Raw genomic sequence first — 17,996 nt, 5'->3', positions numbered from 1 at the left:
AAAGAATGGTGGTGGAAGGGGATGGGAAGAGATATCGCGAGATACTGCCATCGATGTATCACCTGTGCGCAGTATAACCCCGGGCGACCCATAAAGGTCAAAATGGGACATCAACCAAGGCCACGAGGGCCCTGGGAGCATATACAAATAGACTTCACAGGTCCCCTTCCACCGTCACACGGCAAAACATACTGCCTCGTGGTCATAGACCAATTCACCCGCTGGGTAGAGGCTTTCCCCACGCGAAATTGCACCGCTTTGACGGTTGCCAGAGTCTTAGCTGAAGAAGTAATCCCCAGGTGGGGAATACCAATTCAAATGGACTCTGATCAAGGTACCCACTTTACCAGGAGTGTCATAAAAACGGTATGCCAATTAATGGGAATTAAACAAAAATTCCACATCCCATACCACCCTCAAAGTTCGGGCATGGTGGAACGAATGAACTGAACCCTTAAAAATGCATTGGCAAAGGCAATGCAGACGTCGGGGAAAACCTGGACTGAAGTATTGCCCATTATCCTAATGAAGCTGCGAGCCACTGAAAACCGAACGACAGGCTTGACCCCTTATGAATTGATGACAGGAAGGGCGATGCAATTGCCAGAAGGCATCATAACAGGTGGGGCCGATGTAGGCCCTTTAAAAGATAGACTAAAACGATACGTTCTGGAACTTAGCACTCAATTAAAGGAGATGCGAAAGAATGTCCGTGATAATCAGGAGGACAAGGATCGGGCACAAGAGCTCACAATGATGGCTTATGTTCCCTCAGCGGGTAGTAAAGTCATGGTGAAAACTCTGCCCAGCAAACCAGGGTTCGCCCCAAAATGGAGTGGGCCATATGAAATCATAATCAGTGGGGATACCTGTGCCTGTCTAGACATAAGGGGTAAAGGAGTATGGAAGCATTGGACACAATTGAAAGTATATAAAGACAACTGACTGGCTACTTTCTGAATCTGTTTTACAGGTGATCTGCATACCCTTTGTCATAAAATTCCTGTAAAGACTGGACTGTAGTGATATATTAATCATGTTTAGAGTATTATGGGTAATGGCGTTATTTTATATTGTCACGGGAAGCGCGGTACCCCATTTACGTAAAGAGAGAGGATTGCATGTAAATACCTTTCTGTATATGTCATATGTCTATGTGAAAAAAATGGGCCAAAGCTCCTGCTGGGTGTGCGCCCATGTGCCCACCCATACGGGGGAAGGAATCCCATTAAGGCCTATCCCCTTTAAGGTAGAGGAGATGGTAGGGTGGTTATTATACTCTAATACCACCTGGAATAAGGAGGATACCATACAAACCCAAAATAGCTTGAATCCAGATCAGCTGGAAGATGAGTGGAAACAGGCAGGGTATAACCCCACGAACTTTAAAGGATGGTTTCATCCCCAGTACGATAATCGAAGGTATCCAGAAGAGCTATTAGTCAGCACAGGGGGAAAACTAAACAATGCAGAGGGGGAAGTCTGCTTGGTAAACTATGACGAGACAGGGTTAGTGGTTGGATGGAGTAAGTGCAAGTATAATTACACTTTAACCAAAACCAGTACTAAACCACCAGGTGCCCTAGAATGGCCCCACGTGGGAACGTTTAATTTATCCGAAGTGCTAAACCGGACTAGCAATCTACCCTGGAGGGGAATACCTGGGATCATGTACCAACTTTGGAACAAATTTGAGGCCTATAATAATACCTATTTCATTTGCGGATATAAGGCGTATCCATGGCTTCCACGAACCTGGACTGGGTCATGCTATATAGGATACGTAGTACCATACATCCATCATTTATCCTCCCTAACCCACCACTACGGGTACCAGTCATTATGGCAACCAGCCAAGCGTGTTAAGAGAGCTATTACCGAAAGATTCTGGGCTATAGCATTCCCCTGGTACGGAACAGGAAAAATAGCAAGGGAATCTATAAACATGGCAGCAGTGCTCGAACAAATAACCAACGATACGGCTGAGTCCCTGAGAGAAATGAGTGCCGAAATGGTGGCAATCCGGACCACCGCCTTACAGAATAGGATGGCCCTAGATTATCTGTTGGCGGCGCAAGGAGGCACCTGTGCCCTGATCGGGACAGACTGCTGTACATATGTCCCAGATAGCTCCGAGAATATCACGAGCCTAGCAAATCATATCCAAGAAGAAATAAAGAAGCTCCATCAACCCACAAGCACAGGGTGGCTTGATTGGTTGCTAGGGAAAACCGGGTGGGGAGCTTGGATGATGCAAGGGATAATAATAATAGTTGTAATTTGTATGTTGATGTGTTGTGCGCTGAGCCTTATAAAGTTGTGTTGTCAAACTGCTATGAAAACCGTGATACCGATCGCCTCTATCGAGGAGGAACACACCAACCTGCTACCAAGGGACGAAGAACACCAATACGACACTGTCGAAGGAGCAACCGAACCCCCGGACATAAGCCAGTGGCTGTAAGCACTGACGAGAGGGGGACCGAGGATGGTCATCTGGGAGCAAATGAACCGTGCTCCAGGACCAAGAGGAGGGACTGTTAGAATAAAATTTTGCTGGAAAAGACACAAACAACAAATTTGCTGACTGGGACTAATTGAATCACTGCACAATGAGACATGCCACTCCAACGCATGGCTGGAACAAAGTTCATCTCGTGTCCTGTTACCACAGTCCCAAGAACTAACAAGGTTCACTGGTATCCTATTATCGAACTAATCACATTCCGCCGGTGACAAGGGACGAAACAAGACGAAACGAAGACCTTTCACAATCACTGAGAACTAACAAGGTTCACTGGTATCCCATTATCGAACTAATCACATCCCGCCGGTGACGCAGACGAAACAAGACGAAACGAAGACCTTTCGCAATCACTGAAGAGGCAGAATTGGCAACACGAGTGTGTAAACTCCTGACTGGAGGAAAATAACGATATGCGCTAATAAACGAATTGATTGGATGAATGTAAATGATCTAAAACCAACTTGTTGGAATTGTATGTAAGCTCGGCACGTACTACAATCGAAGAGAAGGTGCTCTCGCAGACCGCGTGGTTGCAAACGCTTCTCCCAGAGCTCTGTCATTTAATAAAATTGTCTCTCTTACTCAAAGTCTAGTTTCCGAGGAATCATTTTTCCTACAACAGGACCCCTCTCTGATGCAGCCTTCTTCCGCCTTGGTGTGGAGAAGCCGGAGTTGGACTGGGGTGGACAAATGTAAGAAGTCACACAACACCAAGCTCCGAAAGCTTGTGATTTCAAATAAAACTGTTGGACTATAACCTGGTGTTGTGTGACTTCTTACATTCTTCCGCCTTCACAGCCATTGTGGTGCATTCTCGCAGCCCCTGAATCAAAGTGGCTCAGAGTTACCACCGTCATCCGCCTGTTCCACCGTTGAGGACTTGGTATGGATCGCACTTCGTCTGGAACCTCCCCCTTGACCTTGCCGCCTTGGGTGACCCTGCCAAGAGCTGTGCTCCCGACGGCATCGCTCTCGGGTTCATAGGTTCACGCAAGCCTCTCCACCACGACAAGGTGGCGATCCAGGGAGGATCTCTGGGTACAACTACACAAATCACTAAAAGTAGGGTTTATTTCTACAGGGATAGAATTGAAAAGTAGAGAAGTTATGCTAAACTTGTACCAAACCTTCATCAGACCACACTTAAGAGTACTGCATACAGTTCTGGTCGCCATATTATAAAAAAGATATAGAGGCACTGGAGAGGGTGCAGAGAAGATTTACAAGGATGATACCAGAAATGCGAGGGTATACAGATCAGGAAAGGATGAACAGGCTGGGTCTCTTCTCGGGAAGAGAAGGCTGAGGGGTGACCTAATAAAGGTCTTTAAAATTATGAAATGCTTTGACAGACTAGATTCAGAGAGATCCCACAAGCACCAGTGAGGCCCGCAGCCTCCCCTGGCCCCGGGCCCTGAACAAGGGACTGGAGAAACTCGTTGCCCTGCAGATCAGACAATCAGCCGGCGCTAGTCCCGCCCCTCGGGCTCCCCGATTGGTTGGAGGACCCGCCGCTGGCTCGCTCCTCCAGCACCGCCCCGCTCGCTCCCTATTGGTCGGAAGCTCCCGTCAATCAGACCGTGGGCCCGGATCACATGTCCCCGATGCGATGACGTCACTGAGGCCGCGGTCCCCCGTCACGTGTCGCTGAGGAAGCCTGACCCGTTCGCTTCCCGGGACCCTCGGACTCCCAGGTTTGTGTTTACCGTCATTTATTTCCCCGTCTCCGCTCGTCCGTCTACCTGAGAAAACTCGCTTTCCGCCAGTAATTCCGATTCTTCAACCGTTTACGACCGTTACCCAGTGTGTCGCCCCCGAGCATGCGCACTAGCAGCTGGTCCTGGTACTCTGCTGCCCCCGAGCATGCGCACTAGCAGCTGGCCCTGGGACTCTGCCCCTGAGCATGCGCACTAGCAGCTGGTCCTGGGACTCTGCCCCTGAGCATGCCCACTAGCAGCTGGTCCTGGGACTCTGCCCCTGAGCATGCGCACTAGCAGCTGGTCCTGGGACTCTGCCCCTGAGCATGCGCACTAGCAGCTGGTCCTGGGACTCTCCCCTGAGCATGCACACCAGCAGCTAATCCTGGGACTCTGCCTCTGAGCATGCCCACTGGCAGCTGGTCCTAGGACTCTGCTGCCCCTGAGCATGCCCACTAGCAGCTGGTCCTGGGACATAAGAACATAAGAAATAGGAGCAGGAGTAGGCCAATCGGCCCCTCGAGCCTACTCCACCATTCAATAAGATCATGGCTGACCTGATCCTAACCTCAAATCTACTATCACTCTACATCCCACCCAAACCCATGTGATCGCCTGGGAGAGGCGAAAAACCAGATTTAAAAAAACCAATGGCCAATTTGGGAGAAAAAATCTGGGAAATTCCTCTCCGACCCATCTAGGCGATTGAAACTCGTCCAGGAGATCACTCTGTCCCTATATTTTCTACAGTACTTGCCTTCTGTAAAAGGTGATCTCCACCCCAGCCAGGAACAGTCCTGGGACTCTGCCCCTGAGCATGCCCACTAGCAGCTGGTCCTGGGACTCTGCCCCCGAGCATGCCCACAAGCAGCTGGTTCTGGGACTCTGCTGCCCCCCCCGAGCATGCCCACTAGCAGCTGGTCCTGGGTCTCTGCTACCCCTGAGCATGCGCGTTCTAAACCCCAACAAGAGTGGCGCATGTGGACTTTGAGGTGCCTGGAGAGGAATCTGTCATTTGCCTTTGATCAATAACCCTCATGGCCTTGAGGACCTCCATCAGGCTGGCCCTCATCCTTCGCTGCTTCAGTGCAAAAAAAGCCCCAAACTTAGAAACATAGAAGATAGGAGCAGGAGCAGGCCATTCGGCCCCTCGAGCCTGCTCCGCCATTCAATGCGATCATGGCTGATCATCCAAATTCAGTACCCGGTCCCTGCTTTCTCCCCATACCCCTTGACCCCTTTAGCCTTGAGAAATATATCCAACTCCTTCTTGAATATATTTAATGAATTGGCCTCTACTGCCTTCTGTGGTAGAGAATTCCACAGGTTCACCACTCTCTGGGTGAAGAAATTCCTCCTCATTTCTGTCCTAAATGGCCTACCCCTTATCCTTAGACTGTGACCCCTGGTTCTGGACTCCCTGACCATCGGGAACATCCTTCCTGCATCTAGTCTGTCCAGTCCTGTCAGAATTTTATAAGTTTCAATGACATCCCCTCTCATTCTTCTAAACTCCAGCGAGTATAAGCCCAATCGACCCAAAGATAGATTATGAAAGTAAACTAGCAAAAAATATAAAAACAGATAGCAAGAGTTTCTGCAACTATATAAAAAGAAAAAGGGTGGCTAAAGTGAACGTTGGTCCCTTAGAGGATGAGACCGGGAAACTAGTGGTGGGGAACATGGAGATGGCCAAGACACTGACCAAATATTTTGTATCAGTCTTTACAGTAGAGGACACTAAAAATATCCCAACACTGGACAAACAGGGGGCAATTGGGGGGAGGAGCTAAACACGATTAAAATCACTAAGGAGATGGTACTCGGTAAAATCATGGGACTCTAGGCGGATAAATCCCCCGGACCTGATGGCCTACATCCTAGGGTCTTGAGAGAAGTGGCGGTAGGGATTGTGGATGCATTGGTGATTATTTTCCAAAACTCCCTGGACTCAGGAAAGGTCCCGGCAGATTGAAAAACTGCTAATGTAACACCCTTATTTAAGAAGGGAAGTAGACAAAAAGCTGGAAACTATAGACCAGTTAGCCTAACATCTGTGGTTGGCAAAATGTTGGAGTCCATTATTAAGGAAACAGTAACAGAGCATGTGGATAAACATAATTTAATAGGACAGAGTCAGTATGGTTTTATGAAGGGGAAGTCATGTTTGACAAATTTGCTCGAATTCTTTGAGGACGTAACATACAGGGTGGATAAAGGGGACCCAGTGGATGTGGTGCATTTGGACTTCCAAAAGGCATTTGACAAGGTTCCACACAAAAGATTACTGATCAAGATAAAAAAAATCACGGGATTGGGGGTAATATACTGGCATGGGTGGAAGATTGGCTATCTAGCAGGTTGGGATAAATGGTTCATTCTCAGTATGGCAATCAGTAACTAGTGGTGTTCCGCAGGGGTCAGTGCTGGGACCCCAACAAAGGAGGACAAAGGGATTAATTAAGAAAGGGAAAATAGAATATGAGAGTAAGCTATCAGGGAACATAAAAACTGACTGTAAAAGCTTTTATAGATATGTGAAGAGAAAAAGATTGGTGAAGTCAAGCGTAGGTCCCTTACAGTCAGAATCAGGGGAATTTATAATGGGAAACAAGGAAATGGCAGGCCAACTAAATACATACTTTGGTTCTGTCTTCACAAAGGAGGACACAAATAACCTCCCAGAGATGTCGTGGAACATAGGGTCTGATGAAAGGGAGGAACTGAAAGAAATCAGTATTTGTAGGGAAATGATGTTAGGAAAATTGATGGGACTGAAGGCCGATAAATCCCCAGGGCCTGATGGTCTACATCCCAGGGTACTTAAGGAAGTGGCCCTAGAGATAGTAGATGCATTGCTGGCCATCTTCCAGAACTCGATAGACTCTGGAACGGTACCCATGGATTGGAGGGTAGCTAATGTTACCCCACTATTCAAAAAAGGTGGGAGAGAAAAAGCGGGGAATTACAGACCGGTAAGCCTGACATCGGTAGTGGGGAAAATGCTGGAGTCTATTATAAAAGATGTAATAGCAGAGCACTTGGAAAGCAGTGACAGGATCGGACAAAGTCAACATGGATTTACAAAAGGTAAATCATGCTTGACTAATCTACTGGAATTTTTTGAGGATGTAACTGGTAAAATAGATAAGGGAGAACCAGTGGATGTGGTGTATTTGGACTTTCAGAAGGCTTTCGATAAGGACCCACATAAGAGATAAGCGTGTAAAGTTAAGGCACATGGGATTGGGGGGCAAGGTATTGACTTGGATAGAGAACTGGTTGGCGGTGTAAGAACCGGGTTTTTCTGGTCCTCTTCTTGAGTTCCGTAGTACGAAGAATTCCAGGCTCGAGGGTTCGGAGAGTTAAAACAACATCATTTTATTCATTACTGTTCGGAGTGGTCATACAGCATATCAACAGTACATTCGTGTCCCGAGGGTCACACCGGGTTAGACATGTGGTGCCAGCATTTACGTCCCCGGGAGATGTCTGACCCTCTTGATGTTCCACACGCCTTCTGGCTAAGAGAGAGAATACCTGTGGGGAAGCCCCTATTATACCTTGGGACAAGGGTCACTATATCACTTTCCTGGCAACAAGTGTTTTGTTACATCACTTCCCTGGCAACAAGCGTTCTCCAATGGGAATCACTAAAGCCCTTTCAGTTTGACCATGCTCTGTTCTTCAGTCTGGCAAGCAGGTCCTGACTTGTCTCACTGTTGTGGGCACCGAACAATGGCTAGTCAATCATTCTCTAGTCAGCAGTTAGGCCCTTTCAGTGACCCTGATCTGGTCGTTAGCACTTCGTTAATACTTGGCCTCAGGCTGGGGCAGGTATTTCTCTGTTCTGCTAGCTTTTGCACTCTGCAAAGCTGGGGCTGCTTTTTAATCTAATCTAGACTTTTCTTGTGTGAAGCCATTTTGTGAGCCAATTCATTGCCCATTTTATTCCTATTTCCACATCCAAACCCTTTTTGTAAGCCAATTCATTGTCCATTTTATTCACGTTTCCACAGCGGACAGAAAGCAAAGAGTTGGAATAAACGGGTCGTTTTCCGAGTGGCAGGCAGTGACTAGTGGGGTACCGCAAGGATCGGTCCTAGGACCCCAGCTGTTCACAATATATATTAATGATCTGGACGAGGGAATTGGATGTAATATCTCCAAATTTGCAGACGACACAAAGCTGGGTGGGAGGATATGCTGTGAGGAGGATGTCGTGAAACTCCAGTACGATTTGGACAGGTTGGGTGATTGGGCAGAAACATGGCAAATGCACTATAATGTGGATAAATGTGAGGTTATCCACTTTGGTGGCAAAAACAGGAGGGCAGACTATTATTTGAATGGCAATAGATTGGGAGAAGGGGAAGTGCAAAGAGACCTGGGTGTTATTGTGCACCAGTCGCTGAAGGTAAGCATGCAGGTGCAGCAGGCGGTTAAGAAGGCAAATGGTATGTTGGCCTTCGTAGCAAGAGGGTTCGAGTACAGGAACAAGGATGTCTTGCTACAGTTGTACAGGGCCTTGGTGAGACCGCACCTTGAGTATTGTGTGCAGTTTTGGTCACCTTACCCGAGGAAGGACGTTCTTGCCATGGAGGGAGTGCAGCGAAGATTCACCAGGCTGATACCTGGGATGGCAGGAATGACGTATAAGGAGAGATTGTGTCGATTGGGCTTATATTCATTGGAGTTTAGAAGATTGAGAGGGGATCTCATCGAAACCTATAAAATTCTGTCAGGTCTGGACAGACTAGATGTAGGAAGGATGTTTCGGATGGCCAGGGAGTCCAGAACCAGGGGCCACAGTCTAAGGATAAGGGGTAAGCCATTTAGGACTGAAATGAGGAGGAACTTCTTCACCCAGAGAGTGGTGAACCTGTGGAATTCTCTGCCACAGAGGACGGTGGAGGCCAGTTCATTAAATATATTCAAGAAAGAGTTGGATATATTTCTTAAGGCCAAAGGGATCAAGGGATATGGGGAGAAGGCAGGGACAGGGTACTGAATTTGGATGATCAGCCATGATCTCATTGAATGGCGGAGCAGGCTCGAAGGGCCGAATGGCCTACTTCTGCTCCTATCTTCTATGTTTCTATGTTTACAATCTATATTAACGATTTGGAGGAAGGGACCGAGTGCAACATATCCAAGTTTGCCGACGATACAAAGATGGGAGAGAAAGCAGTGAGTGAGGAGGACATAAAAAACCTGCAAAAGGACATAGACAGGCTAAGTGAGTGGGCAGAGATTTGGCAGATGGAATATAATGTTGGAAAGTGTGAGGTTATGCAATTTGGCAGAAAAAAATCAAAGAGCAAGTTATTATCTAAATGGAGAGAAACTGCAAAGTGCTACAGTACAAAGGGATCTGGGGGTCTTGGTGCATGAAACACAAAAAGTTAGTATGCAGGTGCAGCAGGTGATCAGGAAGGCCAATGGAATCTTGGCTTTTATTGCAAGGGGGATGGAGTATAAAAACAGGGAGGTCTTGCTGCAGTTATACAGGGTATTGGTGAGGCCACACCTGGAATACTGCGTGCAGTTTTGGTTTCCATATTTAAGAAAAGATATACTTGCTCTCGAGGCGGTTCAGAGAAGGTTCACTCGGTTGATTCCGGAGATGAGGGGGTTGACGTATGAGGAAAGGTTGAGTAGGTTGGGCCTCTACTCATTGGAATTCAAAAGAATGAGAGGCGATCTTATCGAAACATATAAGATTGTGAGGGGTCTTGAGCGGGTGGATGCGGTGAGGATGTTTCCACTGATGGGTGAGACTAGAACTACGGGGCATAATCTTAGAATAAGGGGCTGCCCTTTCAAAACTGAGATGAGGAGAAACTTCTTCACTCAGAGGGTAGTAAATCTATGGAATTTGCTACCCCAGAGAGCTGTGGAAGCTGCAACATTAAATAAATTTAAAACGGAGATAGACAGTTTCCTAGCAGATAAGGGAATTAGGGGTTACGGGGAGAGGGCAGGGAAGTGGACGTGAGTCTAGACTTGGATCAGCCATGATCCTACTGAATGGCGGAGCAGGCCCGAGGGGCCGTATGGCCTACTCCTGCTCCTACTTCTTATGTTCTTATATTATGTTTATGTAATCTCTCCTCATACGTCATTCCTGCCATCCCAGGTATCAGCCTGGTGAATCTTCGCTGAACTCCTTCCATGGCAAGAACATCCTTCCTCAGATAAGGTGGCCAAAACTGCACACAATACTCAAGATGTGGTCTCACCAAGGCCCTGTACAACTGCAGCAAGACATCCTTGTTCCTGTACTCAAACCCTCGCGCTACGAAGTCCAACATACCATTTGCCTTCTTAACCGCCTGCTGCACCTGCATGCTTACTTCAGCGAGTGGTGCACAAGGACACCCAGGTCTCGTTGCACTTCCCCTTCTCCCAATCTATTGCCATTCAGATAATAATCTGCCTTCCTGTTTTTGCCACCAAAGTGGATAACCTCACATTTATCCACGTTATATTGCATCTGCCATGCTTCTGCCCAATCACCCAACCTGTCCAAATCATCCTGGAGTTTCTCGGCATCCTCCTCACAGCACACACGCCCACCCAGCTTTGTGTCGTCTGCAACTTTGGAGATATTACATCTAGTTCCCTTGTCCAGATCATTAATATATATTGTGAATAGCTGGGGTCCTAGGACCGATCCCTGCTGTACCCCACTAGTCACTGCCTGCCACTCGGAAAATGACCCGCTTATTCCAACTCTTTGCTTCCTGTCTGCCAACCAGTTCTCTATCCAAGTCAGTACCTTGCCCCCAATCCCATGTGCCTTAACTTTACATGCTAATCTCTTATGCGGGACCTTAGCGAAAGCCTTCTGAAAGTCCAAATACACCACATCCACTGGTTCTCCCTTATCTATTTTACCAGTTACATCCTTAAAAAATTCCAGTAGATTAGTCAAGCATGATTTACCTTTTGTAAATCCAATCTCTGTAAACCCTTTGTAAATCCAACTTCTCCAATCTCTGTTACTAACTGCTCTTTGGAACAGAGGAGACTGAGGGAGACTTGATTGAGGTGTATAAAATTATGAGGGGCCTGGATAGAGTGGTTAGGAAGAACCTATTTTCCTTAGCAGCGAGGTCAATAACCAGGGGCCATAGATTTAAAGTAATTGGTGGAAGGATTACAGGGGAGTTGAGGAGAACTTTTTTCACTCAGAGGGTGGTCGGAGTCTGGAACTTTCTGCCTGAAAGGGTGGTGGAGGCAGAAACCCTCACCTCAGTTAAAAAGTACTTGGATATGCACATGAAGTGCTGTAACCTGCAGGGCTACGGACCAAGAGCTGGAAAGTGAGATTAGGCTGGAAAGCTGTTTTTCGGCCGGCTCAGGCACGATGGGCCGAATGGCCTCCTTCTGTGCCCTAAATTTCTGTGATTCTATGATAACCCCTCCATTACTAGACAGTCTGGGTCAAAATGGAGTGAAAAAGAGAAACAAAGAACTTAAAGAAAGAAAAGAAAGACTTGCATTTATATAGCGCCTTTCACGACCATCGGACGTCCCAAAGCGCTTTACAGCCAATGAAGTGGAGTCGCTGTTGTAATGTAGGAAAAGCGGCAGCCAATTTGCGCTCAGCAAGCTCCCACAAACAGCAATTCCAAAATTCTATAGATTATGGAACAGTTCCTGCAGATTGGAGGGTGGCAAATGTAACCCCACTATTAGCCTAACATCAGTAGTAGGGAAAATGCTAGACTCGATTATAAAGGATGTGATAACAGGACACTTAGAAAATATCAACGGGATTAGACAAAGTCAACATGGATTTATGAAAGGGAAATCGTGTTTGACAAACCTACTGGAGTTTTTGAGGATGTAACTGGCAGAATAGATAAGGGAGAACCAGTGTCTTCATAAAGGAGGACACAAATAACCTCCCAGAGATGCCGGGGAACATAGGGTCTGATGAAAGTGTGGAACTGAAAGAAATCAGTATTTGTAGGGAAATGGTGTTAGGAAAATTGATGGGACTGAAGGCCGATAAATCCCCAGGGCCTGATAATCTACATCCCAGGGTACTTAAGGAAGTGGCCCTAGAAATAGTAGATGCATTGCTGGTAATCTTCCAGAACTCAATAGACTCTGGAACGGTACCCATGGATTGGCGAGTAGCTAATGTTACCCCACTATTCAAAAAAGGTGGTAGAGAAAAGGCGGGGAATTATAGACCGGTAAGCCTGACATCGGTAGTGGGGAAAATGCTAGAGTCCATTATAAAAGATGTAATAGCAGAGCACTTGGAAAGCAGTGATTGGATCGGACAAAGTCAGCATGGATTTACAAAAGGTAAATCATGCTTGACTAATCTACTGGCATTTTTTGAGGATGTAACTGGTAAAATAGATAAGGGAGAACCAGTGGATGTGGTGTATTTGGACTTTCAGAAGGCTTTCGATAAGGTCCCGCATAAGAGATTAGCGTGCAAAATTAAGGCACATGGGATTGGGGGCAAGGTATTGACTTGGATAGAGAACTGGTTGGCGGACAGAAAGCAAAGAGTTGGAATAAACGGGTCGTTTTCCGAGTGGCAGGCAGTGACTAGTGGGGTACTGCAAGGATCGGTCCTAGGACCCCAGCTGTTCACAATATATATTAATGATCTGGATGAGGGAATTGGATGTAATATCTCCAAATTTGCAGACGACACAAAGCTGGGGGGGAGGGTATGCTGTGAGGAGGATGTCGTGAAACTCCAGCACGATTTGGACAGGTTGGGTGATTGGGCAGAAACATGGCAAATGCACTATAATGTGGATAAATGTGAGGTTATCCACTTTGGTGGCAAAAACAGGAAGGCAGATTATTATTTGAATGGTAATAGTTTGGGAGAAGGGGAAGTGCAAAGAGACCTGGGTGTTCTTGTACACCAGTCGCTGAAGGTAAGCATGCAGGTGCAGCAGGCGGTTAAGAAGGCAAATGGTATGTTGGCCTTCGTAGCAAGAGGCTTCGAGTACAAGAACAAGGATGTCTTGCTGCAGTTGTACAGGGCCTTGGTGAGACCGCACCTTGAGTATTGTGTGCAGTTTTGGTCGCCTTACCTGAGGAAGGACGTTCTTGCCATGGAAGGAGTGCAGCGAAGATTCACCAGGCTGATACCTGGGATGGCAGTGTTGTAGGAAAAATGATTCCTCGGAAACTAGACTTTGAGTAAGAGAGACAACTTTATTAAATGACAGAGCTCTGGGAGAAGAGTCTGCAACCACGCGGTCTGCGAGAGCACCTTCTCCCCGATTGTAGTACGTGCCGAGCTTATATACAATTCCAAGAAGTTGGTTTTAGATCATTTACATTCATCCAATCAATTCGTTTATTAGCGCATATCGTTATTTTCCTCCAGTCAGGAGTTTACACACTTGTGTTGCCAATTCTGCCTCTTCAGGTCTTCGTTCCGTCTTGTTCCCCGGCGGAATGTGATTAGTTCGATAATAGGATACAAGTGATTAGTTCGATGATAGGATACCAGTGAACCTTGTTAGTCCTCAGTGATCCAATTAGTCCCAGTCAGGACACGAGACGAACTTTGTTCCAGCCATGCGTAAGTGTGGCATGTCTCACTGTGCAGTGATTCAATTAGTCCCAGTCAGCGAATTTGTTGTTTGTGTCTTTTCCAGCAAAATCTTGTCCAGCAATCTTGTCCAGCAAAATTTTAATCTAACAGCAGGAATGACGTATGAGGAGAGATTGGGTCGATTGGGCTTATACTCACTGGAGTTTAGAAGATTGAGAGGGGATCTCATCGAAACTTATAAAATTCTGTCAGGCCTGGACAGACTAGATGCAGGAAGGATGTTTCTGATGGCCGGGGAGTCCAGAACCAGGGGTCACAGTCTAAGGATAAGGGGTAAGCCATTTAGGACTGAAATGAGGAGGAATTTCTTCACCCAGAGAGTGGTGAACCTGTGGAATTCTCTGCCACAGAGGGCGGTGGAGGCCAGTTCATTAAGTATATTCAAGAAAGAGTTGGATATATTTCTTAAGGCTAAAGGGATCAAGGGATATGGGGAGAAGGCAGGGACCGGGTACTGAATTTGGATGATCAGCCATGATCTCATTGAATGGCGGAGCAGGCTCGAAGGGCCGAATGGCCTACTCCTCCTATCTTCTATGTATCTATAGGATGTGGTGTATTTGGATTTTCAGAAGGCCTTTGATTAAAGTACCACATAAGAGGTTAGTGTGCAAAATTAAAGCTCATGGGATTGGGGGTAATATACTGGCATGGATTAAAAATTGGTTAACAGACAGGAAACAGAGTAAGAATAAATGGTTCTTTTTCGGGGTGGCAGGCGGTGACTAGTGGGATACCGCAGGGATCAGTGCTTGGGCCCCAGCTATTCACAATATAGATCAATGATTTGGATGAGGGAACCAAATGTAATATTTCCACGTTTGCTGATGACACGGAACTAGGTGGAGTTGTGAGGAGGATGCAAAGAGGCTTCAAGGCAATTTAGACAAGTTGAGTGAGTTGTCAAATACATGGCAGATGCAGTATAACGTGGATAAATGTGAAGTTATCCACTTCGGTAGAAAAAACAGAAAGGCAGAGTATTATTTAAATGGTGATAGATTGGGAAATGTTGATGTACAAAGGGACCTGGGTGTCCTTGTACACCAGTCACTGAAAGCAAACATGCAGGTGCAGCAAGCAGTTAGGAAGGCAAATGGTATGTTGGCCTTCATTGCAAGAGCATTTGAGTACAGGAGCAAGGATGTCTTACTGCAGTTATACAGGGCCTTGGTGAGGCCACACCTGGAGTAGTGTGTGCAGTTTTGCTCTCCTTACCTAAGAAAGGATGTACTTGCCATAGAGGGAGTGCAGTGAAGGTTCACCAGACTGAGTCCTGGGATGGCAGGACTGTCGTATGAGGAGAGATTGGGTCGAATAGGCCTGTATTCACTAGAGTTTAGAAGAATGAGAGGGGATCTCATTGAAACGTATAAAATTCTGACAGGGCAGACAGACTGGAGGATGTTTCCCCTGGCTGGGGGTCTAGATCGAGGGGTCACAGTCCCAGGATATTTAGGACATTTAGGATTGAGATGAGAAGAAATTTCTTCACTCAGAGGGTGGTGAACCTGTGGAATTCTCTACCACAGAAGGAGATCGATAGATTTCTAGACACAAAAGGCATCAAGGGGTATGGGGAGAGAGCGGGAATATGGTATTGAGATAGAGGATCAGCCATGATCATATTGAATGGCGGAGCAGGCTCGAATGGCCAAATGGCCAACTCCTCCTCCTATTTTTCTGTTTTCTATGTTTCTATGCAATGTGATGATGACCAGATAATCTTTTTTTTAGTGATGTTGATTGAGGGATAGATATTGGCCAGGACACTGGGGATAATTCCCCTAATCATCTTCGAAATAGTGCCCTGGGATCATTTACGTCCACCCGAGAGAGCAGACGAGGCGTCGGTTTAACGTCTCATCTGAAAGACGGCACCTCTGACAGTGCAGCACTCCCTCAGCACTGCACTGGAGTGTCAGCCTGGATTTTTGCTCTCAAGTCTCTGGAGTGGGACTAGAACCCACAACCTCTGACTCAGAGGCGAGGGTGCATTTATTCACCGCCCTTCACGACCCCAGGATGCCCAAAGCGCTTCACGGCCAATTCATTGATTTTGAATTGCTGTCACTGTTGTAATGTAGGGAAAGGCACCAGCCAATTTATACTCGGGGACCCTCCGTTATTCCTTCCCTTGGCTTCCCTCAGAATTCTCGGATGGAAACCATCATGTCCCTGGGATTTGTCCCCCCTCCGTTTGAGGAACGTCTTCAGTCCCGTATCTTGTAGCTTTCAAAAGCTCTTTAGAATAATTTGTCCGTGACTACACTGTTGTGGAATATTTTAAACCAACACTTGACACAAGGTTTTAGATCGATAGTCAAGTTGTCTTTATTACACCGGTGGGGAAACAGTCTGCTCTGTCTTAGCCAGACCTTTCCAAATTGGTACAGCAAACACTGCATTTTTATACATTACAATACACATGTCAAAATTCATTCCTGCCACCCGATTGGACCTTGGCCCGCATGCATCTTCACTGATTGGTTGCTTATGCCGCGTTACATTAAAGTACCGCCTTTATTATCGGAAAAGTATATGTCCGTTATCCCACAAGTTGTTGTTGCATCTATGACCTCTGTTTATGCCAGATGGGTCTCATCAACATTGTACTTCTGACTCGTTGTCCTCCTTTCCTGCCTCTAGGCCTCTTTTACTTCCAACTCATTGTTTTACTTTCCTGCCAGAACAGAACTTACATCCTCTTAGGCCTCTTATGGTGCCATGTCTGGCTATGTTATCTCCACTGCCAATTCAGCAACTTCGAAAAAGCTTATTACTGCAAAGTATGGTCTTTATTACACCATTCAGTGAAACTGCCAGCGATGTCAGTTTAACTCTTTCTCCACTGCAACACTCCTCCTCCCTGATTGCAATGTCTACATCGTCCCTCTCTTTTGTGAAAACAGGCGCAAAGTATTCATTAAGAACCATATTCATGTCTTCCGCTTCCACACACAGGTTACCTTTATAGTCCCTGATAGGCTTTCTTTGCCAATATTTTTTCATGCCCTCTCTTTGCTTTTCTTCTTCGAAATAGTGCCACAGGATCTTTGACATCCACCTGAGAGAGCAGACGGGGCCTCGGTTTAACGTCTGCTCCAAAAATCGGCACCTCCGACAGTGCCGCACTCCCTCAGCACTGCACTGGAGTGTCAGCCTAGATTTTTGTGCTCAAGTCCCTGGAGTGGACCAGGGACAGTCTGTTCACCTGCTGCGTGTGTGGAAAGGGATTTGTTTGTTCATCCCACCTGCAAACACCAGCGAGTTCACACTGACGAGAGACCATTTCAGTGTCCTGACTGTGGGAAGAGCTTTAAAAGCCCCGGGGAACTGAAGGGACACCAGCTTGTTCACACTGACGAGAGGCCGTTTACATGTTCTGAGTGTGGGAAGAGCTTTAAAAGCCCTGCCGATCTGAAGGGGCACCTGCGAGTTCACACAAACGAGAGACCCTTTAAATGTTCTGAGTGTGGGAAGAGTTTTAAAATCCCCTGGGAGCTCAAGCAACACCAGCGAGTTCACACTGGGGAGAGGCCGTTCACCTGCTCTGAATGTGGGAAGGGATTCACTCAGTCATCCAATCTGCAGAAACACCAGCTTGTTCACACTGACGAGAACCCGTTTAAATGTTTTGACTGTGGGAAGAGATTTAAAAGCTCTAAGAGCCTTAAGGGACACCAGCGTGTTCACACTGATCATAGAATCTAACAGCACAGAAGGAGGTGATTCGGCCCATCGTGTCTGTGCCGGCTCTTTGAAAGAGCTGTCCAATTTAGTCCCAAACCCCAGCTTTATCCCCAGAACTCTGCAAACTAGTCCTCTTCAAGTACATGTCCAATTACCGTTTGAAAGTTCCTGTGGAACCTGATTCCAGCATCCTTTCAGATGGTGCGTTCCAGATCTTAACAACCCTCTGTGTGAAAACAATTCTCCTCATTTCCCTCTAGTTCTTTTAGCAACTATTTTAAATCTGTGACCTTTGGTTACCGACCCACTTGCCAGAGTGAACAGTTTCTCCCTACTTGCTCGATCAAAACCCCTCCTCATTTTGAGCACCTCTATTAGGTCTCCTCTTAACCTTCTCTACTCTAAGGGGAACAATCCCAGCTTCTCCAATCTCTCCACATAACGGAAGTCCCTCATCCCTGGTACCATCCTG

General features: G+C 46.7%; 1 pseudogene; it reads left to right on the top strand.

Moving 5' to 3' along the window:
- LOC147119007 (uncharacterized) overlaps positions 1–17,996 on the top strand; it is a 75,184-nt pseudogene that overhangs the window by 41,371 nt on the left and 15,817 nt on the right.

This window comes from Somniosus microcephalus, chromosome 4 (genome assembly GCF_052327205.1).
Source record: "Somniosus microcephalus isolate GS21.2 chromosome 4, FLI_Smic_1.0, whole genome shotgun sequence".
Taxonomy (NCBI): domain Eukaryota; kingdom Metazoa; phylum Chordata; class Chondrichthyes; order Squaliformes; family Somniosidae; genus Somniosus; species Somniosus microcephalus.
Note: the sequence above shows the minus strand (reverse complement) of the source record. Positions and strands in the feature narration are given on the sequence as shown.